The 11,392-nt window shown below is 38.4% G+C and overlaps 1 protein-coding gene across 1 annotated transcript in view; it reads right to left on the reverse strand.

Annotated features, from left to right (window-relative positions):
• Positions 1-11,392, reverse strand: part of LOC126108299 (zinc finger protein 117-like) — a 161,179-nt gene that overhangs the window by 25,440 nt on the left and 124,347 nt on the right. The window lies entirely within an intron of this gene.

Genomic DNA, 11,392 nt, shown 5'->3' on the forward strand with positions numbered 1-11,392 from the left:
AGATCCGAAACGATTACTGCTCTCACGCTATCTGGACATTCTTCGTGAATTTGTGGCGGTACAAACTGCCTTAGACGACACTGCGAACACCTCGTGGTTTATGCAAGATGGTGCCCGGCCACATCGCACGGCCGACGTCTTTAATTTCCTGAATGAATATTTCGATGATCGTGTGATCGCTTTGGGCTATCCGAAACATACAGGAGGCGGCGTGGATTGGCCTCCCTATTCGCCAGACATGAACCCCTGTGACTTCTTTCTGTGGGGACACTTGAAAGACCAGGTGTACCGCCAGAATCCAGAAACAATTGAACAGCTGAAGCAGTACATCTCATCTGCATGTGAAGCCATTCCGCCAGACACGTTGTCAAAGGTTTCGGGTAATTTCATTCAGAGACTACGCCATATTATTGCTACGCATGGTGGATATGTGGAAAATATCGTACTATAGAGTTTCCCAGACCGCAGCGCCATCTGTTGTTGAAAATTGTAACTACTGTAATTTCGAAAGTTTGCCTGCCTGAAAATGTACTGTTGTCCCAAGCATATTGCAACAAACGGTGTATTTCTATCGCTGCTCGTTTAGTTTTTATTGCCGTTTCAAATATACCGGTTATTTCTGAAACACCCTGTATTTTACTGATCACGTCAGTTAAGCATAATCTATTATTAATTGTATTAATATCCGTTTGTATTTTGGTCTATTGTGAAATTCGAACATTGGCGAGTGTCACAATGAACGCCTGCTGTTATTGGTAATTCTAGGCTTAAACTCAATTTTGCTCTTATAAGAATTTTGAGGAGAGTAGGCCTATCCTTTTGAAAACAATCTTTCTCTAATTGCATTGTATAATTACTTGAGAAATACTTTACTTGTGAGAAATTTCAGTCGCTTACAAAACTATATTTTCGCAAGTTACCTGTGTGAGTGTTTTTGGATAACTTATTTCGTAGAAAATCAATGTTTGTTATTCACAGTTACTGCCAAAGAGTAGATCACCCCAAATTTCACCGTACATCGACGCAAATAAATGCGCATTTTTGAGAATTTTCAGAAGCTACTTGTCCTGTGCATAATCTAACTTGTTGTAAATCAAAGTTTGTGATTTAGGTACTGTAGCAGACATATAATTTTCCATTAAAGAAAGTACATCTTATCTACATTTTTCATAAATTAACTCCATTTTCAAATTTCCAAGTAGCTATAACTAACCTTAAAAAGTTTACTCTCGTCTTAACACTAATATCGCTTTCTATATTTGCTTCAGTTCTTATGGGAATTAGTAGCTTTTTAGCTCAATGGACATAAAAGACAACCAGCAGGCTTAATTTGAAGTTATTTGTTCACTTTCCTGCAATACATTGCGCCAGCCAAAATGGAGCCCTGGAGTGAATGCAGTTCTCAAAAATGGGATGAGCTGGTTGACTTTTGTAGGCAGCTGGAAATCGCCTTCACTACTGTCAAAGGACTGTCAGCTGCTGCGAATCAGTGTGGTGAAGAGTTCCTGAGAGTCATGTACCTGTGGTACCAGTATCAATGAATACTCAAGTACTGTCCACTCCTGTGGACCCTGTCTCCTCTGAAGAGAGTACGGAATCTCTCATTACTCGTGCACTAGACTGTATCTGGCGTTTCAGAGGTAGATCCAGGCATTCTCCACAGTGTCAACAGGGACCATGGAGGCTTAGGGTGCTGTACTGATACCCTAAATATCAATTTCTAGGTGCTGACATTCACTGAAATTGAAACTGAAACTGAAACTAAGCCAGTGGGACTCACTTCACCTGCTTTTGGGAAACCTGTTTTATCCAGTGTCAGTAGAAGGTAAACGCAAAAAGGCAGAGGTGTATTAACTGTTAGCGGTTTAATTGTACAGGGAATGATGGTTCCCCTTAGGGAAATGGCAGCAAGGGACAGGAAAGGGCATGAGGTGCACCCTGTGTGTATATCTGGAGGCCTCATTCAACATGTTGCAGAGGCTACTCCAACAGCCATTGAGGGAATGAGGTGCAAGCAACTGCAAGCAACCATGTTGCAATAAATGAAGCCTGTTATCTGGGCTCTGAGGTCATACTGGGATCATTCCAGCATCTGATAGAGAAGGCTGAGAAGACCAGCCTTGTGCACAGTTTCAGCAGACCTCACATTCTGCAGCATTGTCTCCAGAACTCACTGTGGATCATTGGTTCTGCACTGAGTGGAAGCACTGAACCAGAGACTTCAAAAGTTCTGTGACAAGCTAGACTGCTACTTCCTGGACTTGCGCCATTTCGTTGAGAACTGTAGGGTGCCTCTAGATGGGTCAGGTGTGCACTACATATCAGAGGCTGATGTCCAGGTAGCTGATTGTATGTGGGAGCAAACAAAAGTTTTTTTTAGACTAGGCGACCTACTATGCAATACTGGGAACAAGAGTTGCAGTAAATCCAGAAGTAGTATCAGTGTAAGATCGAAACAAATGCCTCCCACAGGTGAGAGCATTAAAATCCTAGTGGTTAACTGCTGAAACATTCGCAACAAAGTGCCAGAATTCAAACCACTCGTGAAAAGCAATTAAGCCTCCATAATACTGAAAGCCATTTGAAACCTGAAATTGATAGCAATGAGATTTTGGGGGAAAATTTAAGTGTACATCGAAAGGATAGGCTAATGGGAAATATAAGCAATGTATTTGTCACAGTACACAAAAACTGAAATCCATTGAGATAGAAACTGAAGCTGGATGAGAGACTGATTGGGCAAGACTCTGTATCAGTGGTGGACATGAAATGGTAATTGGATCCTCTACTGCTTTCCAAACTCATCTCCTGATGTAACCAGAAACTTCAGAGACATTCTGTGGACTTGAAGTACTCAAAGTAGGTGTCTATGATGCAGTTTGATGTTACAGCAACGGAAATAATGGCAGAACTGAAGTGATGAAGCTGGTGTGTTTAAAACAAAAGCTTTTTACACCATCGACGAGAGCTGGGTCAAGAGAGCTAATGGATCAATGTCTGACCTGCAAATATGGGCCAGGGAAGTGTAAAGAGAGAAGAGAAATCTGGAGGATGTATCAGTATAGACGATTTTAAAACTGAGGTAAGCTTATTACATCTAGAAGTATGAGCAGAAAATTTTTGAACCTCATTTTCTCTGTTTTAGGTTTCTCACGTTATTATAACCATTCAAATTTCTGGCAAAATAATATTCCTGCATATTTTATAATATTTTTCCAGTAAAACACAGATCCTTTTTTTACACATGCAAGATTTTAGATTTGTACATTAATAAATATGGCTGTAATGATGTTTTAAATAAATGTTTACATTTTCCATTGTATCTCTCCTAAGGTACCGTAAGTATTTTAGAGCCCATGTCTCCTACGCAGTTTTTCTTGTTATGGTATGTACTACTGCCTCTCAAAATATGGAATACTAGTTTCTAAAACACTGCACACATTTGTTTCTGAATTTGTCCCCTTTACTGTATTTTCTTCTTTCATTTCATTCTCTTGTGGACTAAGAACTGGCTAATAAATTTTCAAATTTCTACCATTTTTAAACATATTCTAATTTTTGCACAGTATCAGTCTACTCATGGTAAATGTATTGGCACTTTGTATTTCTAATAAATTTTGATTCACACAGTTAAAATAATTATTCCTTACCACATTTATCCTCAGTATCAACACAGCCTCTTTGTGTTATTATTACTACAGTATTTCTGAAGACTCCTTCCATTACGATTGTCCAATTGTTTCCAATATTTTCTTTTTCTGAGCATGTTACTTCAACAGTTCTGCCAGATATGGAATATGACAACTACCACCCTGGGTCACCTAATGGCCAGCAAACCTTTTCTTATGGATAGAGGTTTTTTTTTATTCCATTACTGTAATATAAACCAACCTCAGATCTGAACAAACTCTGCTGCTCTGTAATTTTATGTCCCTAACAATATCCCTTCACCTATACCCTGGCCTATTCAAAAGGGTGAAAGGTTAAGAATGTACAACTCGGTGTGCTAGTCCAAACAAGGATCCCTAGATATTAATAATTTTTGTCTTTTCTTTTTTCGTTACAGTTCTACCTTCTGTGCTCATTCATAGCTCGGTGCATATGCTAGTACAGTGGAGTTGATTTAGTCCAATATGCTTGTGAGTCTTTTTTTTATTTACTTGTGCTAAATCAGACATGGTTTGTGCCATCTACAACAGCCTCACTTGTGTTTTATCTCTGTCACAGAGCAGGCAACCCATCCCTGTTGCTATCGAGACTGGCAACTTCATCTTTCCTGGAGGGCCCAATATAAACTAGCACTGCAATAACTGCAGACTTCTCTGACTATATTCATGACTCTTAATTGGCCCTCAAACAATCATGCAACCGTCAGCTCTATCTTGCCCACAATCCACCTGGTGTTCTGCACTGCAGCAGCTCCTATATTCCCAAAAAATGATGCTGATACAGTTTCATGCTAGGATTTCATTCATTTCTCTTTTTGTTTAAGCACAACTCTTAGCTGCTACTATCAATCATCCTTTTAGTGTTAGCTAAATTTTCTTACACTGAGTACTAATATTTTTCACCATATCCTTACTTTCCCTGTTCTTGTCAGAAGGAATGTCAAACTGTGTTTCTATTAAGTAGGTTGTGCATCTTCGTGCCTGCAAAATGATGAGAGTTAATGCTATGATTGTGGCATTCCATCTAGTTAACCATAAAAGGGATGCAGTGCTGGGTTTAGTTCGTTGCTAATATCACTGTACCAAAAGCTGTCTTGTCATGTTTCCTCCACTAACATGAATAATCTTCTTTTCTCTGGACATTAAAAACAAATGATACAGTTTTTTCTTACTGTTACTTTTATTACATTACTTATTTATTTACTTGTCATTTCAAAAGTACCGAAATGTCAAAAATATATATAAGTGTTGACACAATTTTACACAAAAGAGGACAAAATATTGGACACTTCAAGCGCATTTGGTGTATCTCTCATGAGGTCTTGCATGGTGCAGGTGGTTGGTGATGAGGAACACAGCAGATTGGTCTTGCATCTCGTTGTGTGTGACCGTAATCTATTGAGAGACCTCCATGTTGACCACTCCTCCGAATATCCAGGAGGAAGTTCTTCCTTTGGAGCGATCCATTCTCCCAAATACCGACATTTCTCCCGCCATCGCGAGATCCTTGCCACATATGGATTCTCGATGAGAGCCTCAGTAGTTGTCAAGAAGCTATTTCTTGATTTCTGCCTCATATAGTGGATGGGCGTTCTTCGTTGTGGCCTTACTTTTCTCATACCTCGCAGCTACGTGACGTCTCATTTCAGGAGGATCTTTGCCAGCGAGGTAATGGAGTTTGTCCACAGGAATAGATCTTAAGCAACCCGTGATAATCTGGCAAGACTCATTTAGAGCCTCATCTGCGTTCCTGCCATGACTGGACTTGTACCATACTGAACATGCATATTCAGCAGTGAAACAACATAGAGCAGGCGCACTTGAGCTCACAGTGCATGGATTAGCGCACACATGACGTATGTGTCAATTGTCGCACTGTTTTATTTCTGGCTGCCACTTTCTCTTTGGTGTTTAGGCAATGCATTTTATATGTTTAACGCGTGATCCAGTGTTACAACAAGATATTTGGGAGTAGGATTATGTTAGAGTACGATACTTCCCCAGCATATATTTAAGGATCTATTTGCCTGTTTACTCTTGAGGTGGAAATCGCAGATATGAGTCTTGGCAGGATTAGGTAATTCCCATAATAGTAAACAGTGAATTCTTCCAAAGATTTTGATGGCGCATCTTCTACAGTCTCAAAACAGTCAGCTTGAGTAGTGATAGTGCAGTCATCAGCATAAATAAAGCTTTGAGCTCCTTCCGGGATAGGTTGATCGTTGGTATAGATAATGAATAATAGCAGTGCAAGCACATTGCCTTGTGGCAGCCCATTTTTCTGAGTTCTCCACCTACTTTTCTTACCCTAAAGTTCCACAAAAAAGTCTGGAATTCTGGGGAAGGTTTCTAATATTGCACATGCATGTGAAGTCTTTAGTTATGTCATAAACTTTATTCAGAAGGAGCCGATGGATGATCGCATTACAAGCTGTGGATAGACGGATAAATACAGCACCAGTAATTTGCCATTTCTCATATCAATCTTCGATATGTTAAGTTTAATATCTGAGATGTGCAGCTCTTCCCTTCTCTGAAAGCTGTTTGCTGTGGTATTAGAAGAGGCTCCGCCTTTTTAATCATTCTCTGAAGAATGAGCCTCTCCAGTATTTTGTGGAGGTGACAGTAGATTGGTCTATAATTTTTGGGATCTTTCCTATCCTTTCCATGTTTCGGTATGGCAATTACTCTTGATTTTTCGCCATACTTTAGCGATCTTGCACTCTCGAATACAGTTGCCCATAAATTTTAGTAACCAAAGCATTTTAGCAGAACCAAAACTCTTGATTTGTTCAGCTTTAATGTCATCCAGTCCTGCTGCTTTTCCCTATTTACATTTATTCAGGGCTGAATTCAATTCTTCAACAGAGAAATAAGGAGATAAGATACTATTCTCTTGGTCTGTTTGCCTGAATAATTGTTTCCTCTCTATATTTCTGGATTTAGTTGGTCTGCCATTAATGGGGAGTTGTTGAGCAATTTGGTCTGGTTTAATATTAAAATATGTGTTGACCTGAGTGTTATCATTACTCAGGCGATGTAATAGCTTCCAGGACTTGACTACTTTTACTCATGTCACAGTGCCATTAATTGTATCCATTCTTCTCTATTTGCCTCAGATATTGAAGAGAGGGCATTCTGTGCATGTATTGATGTGGCTGCACTAAAAGGATCTTCTTCCAACTTTCTGTAGTACTCCTAAAGAAGAGTGGTCGTTTCTGGTGTTACACCCTTGATATAGTTCATTCTGCATCCCCTTAGAATTGATGCTCAGGAGGCGGCATTAATGACGTTAACAAAATTTTTATATTGATCTATCACAGGAGCTATAGTTACAATTTTTTTTGTAATAACTTCCATAATTTCTGCAAATCAACCGTTTTGAAGTTGTACCTTCATCTGAAAGTGATTTCTTGAGGGCTTACTTGTGGGAGAACTTGACACAATGCGTGAATGTGTATTCGGTATGGGCTTACAGACAGATTTAGTGCAGGTACGAAAAATACTTTCACTAACAAAAAGCAGATATGGATATAGCCAGCGTCCACTGAAGAAAGAATGAGGTAGTTCGCTGTCATGAAGGAGTGAGAGATGGAAAGTTTCATCCCACAAGACAGCCTCACCATTTTGATCCTCTTGAGTGTACCCCCCAAACATGGCTGTGAATGTTGAAATCACATACCACAATTGAAGCTTTCCCTGTAATAAAATGTTTAGTAGGGGTGAAGAAAAAATCTGTTGCTGGAGGTTTATATGCTGATGTCATTCTACTGTTACTTAACAATAATAATTTCAATATTGTTATCCTCTGACTGACGAACACTACAGACTTAAAGGTCAGGTCTTATTAGGATGGCGCTTCCATACTGTGCATGTTGTGTTTCAGCAACCAGTTTTATTCCAGGAACTGAAGGACGTCTCTGCTGGGTGTATGTGTGTATTTCTTGAACACACAAAATATCACAGTGCTTAGTGCAGCACATCTTGCAAGAGTTGTTGCTTGCAGGGAGGTATTCCGTCAATATTCATGGATATTATAGTCAACACTGGCCCAAAAACGACCACTGACTTAATGTCTCTAATACTTCTGATGTGAAAGGATCAGTCTACTCATAATTATTCATAGTAATACAAATACGTACAAAATGTCCCATAACATGCTTTATGGCAATATTTGTTGAAAATCAACTAACCTGAGTATAACTGAATAGAGTTAACTAAAGCAACCACCACAGGGGGATACTGGTGTATCTCAATCTGTTCTTTAAGAGACGATGTATGAATTACATATATCTATCTCATGTGCCATGCACTGTAACCTACGCTATGAAACTATGTCGATGTGCAACTGCATAGCTACAAGTTTTACAAATTTATGGGTATAAATGCATGAGAGACTTACACCTGCAGTCTCATGTGGCACACTAGTTAACTTCCCCTTAGTAAACGTAGCCACATTAATCTTAAACAATAAAAAATTTTAATAGCACAAACACTTACACACACAAATCCAAATAAGTAGCATGAATCTGCAAACTATTTCCACAATTTTCTTTTTTAGTGAAAAGTAGCTTTTTTTAGCGTTATATGAAAGCTGTATTGTCTTCCAACAACCTCCATTCACTCAAGTAATTTCAAACAAAAAGTACTCTAATTCTTCTTATAACAATATTTAGAGTCATACTTTCTTGATTTATGATTCAGTTCGGCCTCAAGTGAACACTAATGTTGGTCTTTTTTGACAGATGTCTAACGGTATAGGTTTTGAAAAGAACCATTTTGGACAGGAGTGGAAGGTAACAATTATCGTATCAACTGATTTTCTTTAGAACTTTTTGGTTGGCCAATGCCACCCATATTAGCTTGAAGTGAATGGTAATATAATGGCGTGTGACAAGGGCCTCCCGTCGGGTAGACCGCTCACCTGGTGCAAGTCTTTCGATTTGACGTTACTTCAGCGAATTGCGCGTTGATTGGTATGAAATGATGATGATTGGGACAACACAACACCCAGTCCCTGAGCGGGGAAAATCTCTGACCCAGCAGGGAACTGAACTTGGGCCCTTAGGATTGACAGTCTGTTGCGCTGACCACTCAGGTACCGGGGGCAGAGCAATGGTGATAATGTGAAGATAGTCCTTGCAGCCTTTATGGCATTTACCAGATATATTTCAGTACAAAACGTCTGAAAGTGGTCAAGAACATCATATGATGATGACAGTAATAACCAGTTACTAATAATGACATTTCTTTTGGTGTTATTATATAAATACCACATTATAACAATTAATGGCACTTTGTCAAAATAAAGTGCTATTGTCAATATCTCTCATTCCCTTTGTCATTTGAAATCCGATTTTAACATATCACTGTGGGTTACTTTACTTAATTTCTGTACAGAATCTTCAGAATCAACAAGCTTATTTTCAGTGATGAAACTATTAAAATAGGACAGTTTCGAGTCAGGAATTAAGCTTCATGAGAGTAGCAGTATTGTAAGTTTGTGAATTCAGGGCTCTGTTCTTAGTTGAATAAAAATAGTAATGATTTTTGTCTCAGCAAGCGTTACTGAGGGAACAAAATATTTTCTGTTATGATTAAAGTAGACCATCCACAAAGAGCGCAGTACCAACAGGAACTGTAGTAGAAATATGTAAGTAAATAGCTGGACAGAATAGTGTAACAACATTACTATAAGGATACTGACACAATTTCAAATCCATGCAATTTCATTCCAAGTCAGAACCAAAATATCTCATCAAGTGTGCCCACAAACTGCAACTATATCAGCATTCCCTAAATATTTAAAAGCCACTGCAGTATTATAGCCCAGATAGCAGCACACTATTATGTTGCAAGAATCATCATGACAGATACATTCTCATTTTGGTAAAAAGCCACACAGCTTAAACTGTTGTAAAACTCAAAAATGCCTATCACTTAAAAAGAATTGTCTCAAGTTATTAAAAGTATGACAAAACTTAATAAACAAATTACTTACACCAATAAGAAATTGGTAGTAAATCGAAAAAACTGATCAAAAACAAACATTATGAAGTATAACACAAAGAATAAGTAAATATTTCTGAAAACCTTACATTTACTCAGGGAAATTATGAAAAATACACACTATGAAATCATGTTTAAAGCTCATAAAAGACAACTAAAAAATCAAATTAAAACAAAGCAATTAGAAAGAAAGTACATTTGATAAATTAACTTATTACAATAAAAATTATGCATTTGGATTAAATTCATAACCTAGAAATCACACTGAGCTCTTTCAACTGTCCTTGTGTTTCTACAAATAATTGGAATTATAATCTGATGTTTGTACAGTAGTTACATCACATTTAAAAACAGACAAATAATTAAAAGATTTCGTGCATTAAATTCATCTTCATTAGCTCAGAATTATGTACAGAGCTTTGTAATACAAAAATTTTTCACAAGAAATACAGCACTTGAACTGCAATGGTGTATTCACATAAAATTTACCAAAGCAGAAAAACTGAATTACTACACAATTTACCAGAAGACCCTTCTCTGCGAAGATACACTGTTGATCCAAATCATTATACCCACTTCCATAGGAGGAGTGTTTGCTATCCAGTGGCATTGTGGTTATGTCACGTAGTAATGAAACTATACAACCAGAAATGAGTGGTTATCATTCTAGTGACAGTATGTGCAAAAATGGCATAAATAACTTTGCCAAAGAGCAGATGGTTTTGCCTGGTGCTGGGTAAGTGCATCTCAGAAGCAGCGAATGTGGTTGGCTGTGCAGATGCTTCTATTGTAAGCCTCTATGGAACATTGTTGAAAGATGGTGAAACCACAAGTTGACAAAGGTTGTAGGATGCCCATGCATTATCTAGAACAAGCAAATCAGAACCTAGCTTCTCTGTAAAGTGGGATAGATGGCAATCTGTGGAGACAGGAGAAAATGCTTGAGCAGGCTCGAGAGTTTCAAGCTATTAAGCAGACACTGTTGAAGATGAGGCCCCAAGTTATATAACAGCTCTGTATTCCCATGTTGATCTAACAATGTTGTCAGTTACAATAGCAATACAAATAGGATAATCGAGATTGGACTGCATACCTATAAGGAAGTGTCACATGTTGGGATAAATGACATTTCTTTCAGACCAGGTCAATGGTTGTGCTCAGATATGTCATTATCCAGATGAGTAGTAGTTTCATACATGCACCACACAACAGGTGCTGGAAGATGGAGGCAGTGTCATGCTATGGGGGATATTCATATGAGATGGCAAGAAAACAGCTGGTCATAACTGAAAGCACCATGACAGATGTGGAGAACATGAACATTATTGCAAACTTATCACTTAATGCTTGATGTATTTACAGAGAGTGACAACATCTTACAGCATGATAACTGTCCAAATTACAAGGTAAGAAACACACTGCAATGGTTTGAGCAGCATGATGGTTCACACTGTTGTCTTTCCCACCCAGCTCACCTCATTAGATCATGATGAAATGAATCGGGGATGCTATTGCACACCAACTAGACAGCAACAAACCAACAGCCTACAGTTAATGGGAAAGGTGTGAGATGTGTGTAGACATAGTCCAATTTACAACTGAAAAACTAACGAAGAACTAATGAGTCCATACCACAGAGATTCACTGTTGTATTGCGGTCTGTAGGTGAATCAAAACGCTACTAGGCAGATGTTGATAATTTTTCCCTTATCTCT

The sequence above is a fragment of the Schistocerca cancellata genome, chromosome 11, assembly GCF_023864275.1.
Source record: "Schistocerca cancellata isolate TAMUIC-IGC-003103 chromosome 11, iqSchCanc2.1, whole genome shotgun sequence".
Taxonomy (NCBI): Eukaryota; Metazoa; Arthropoda; class Insecta; order Orthoptera; family Acrididae; genus Schistocerca; species Schistocerca cancellata.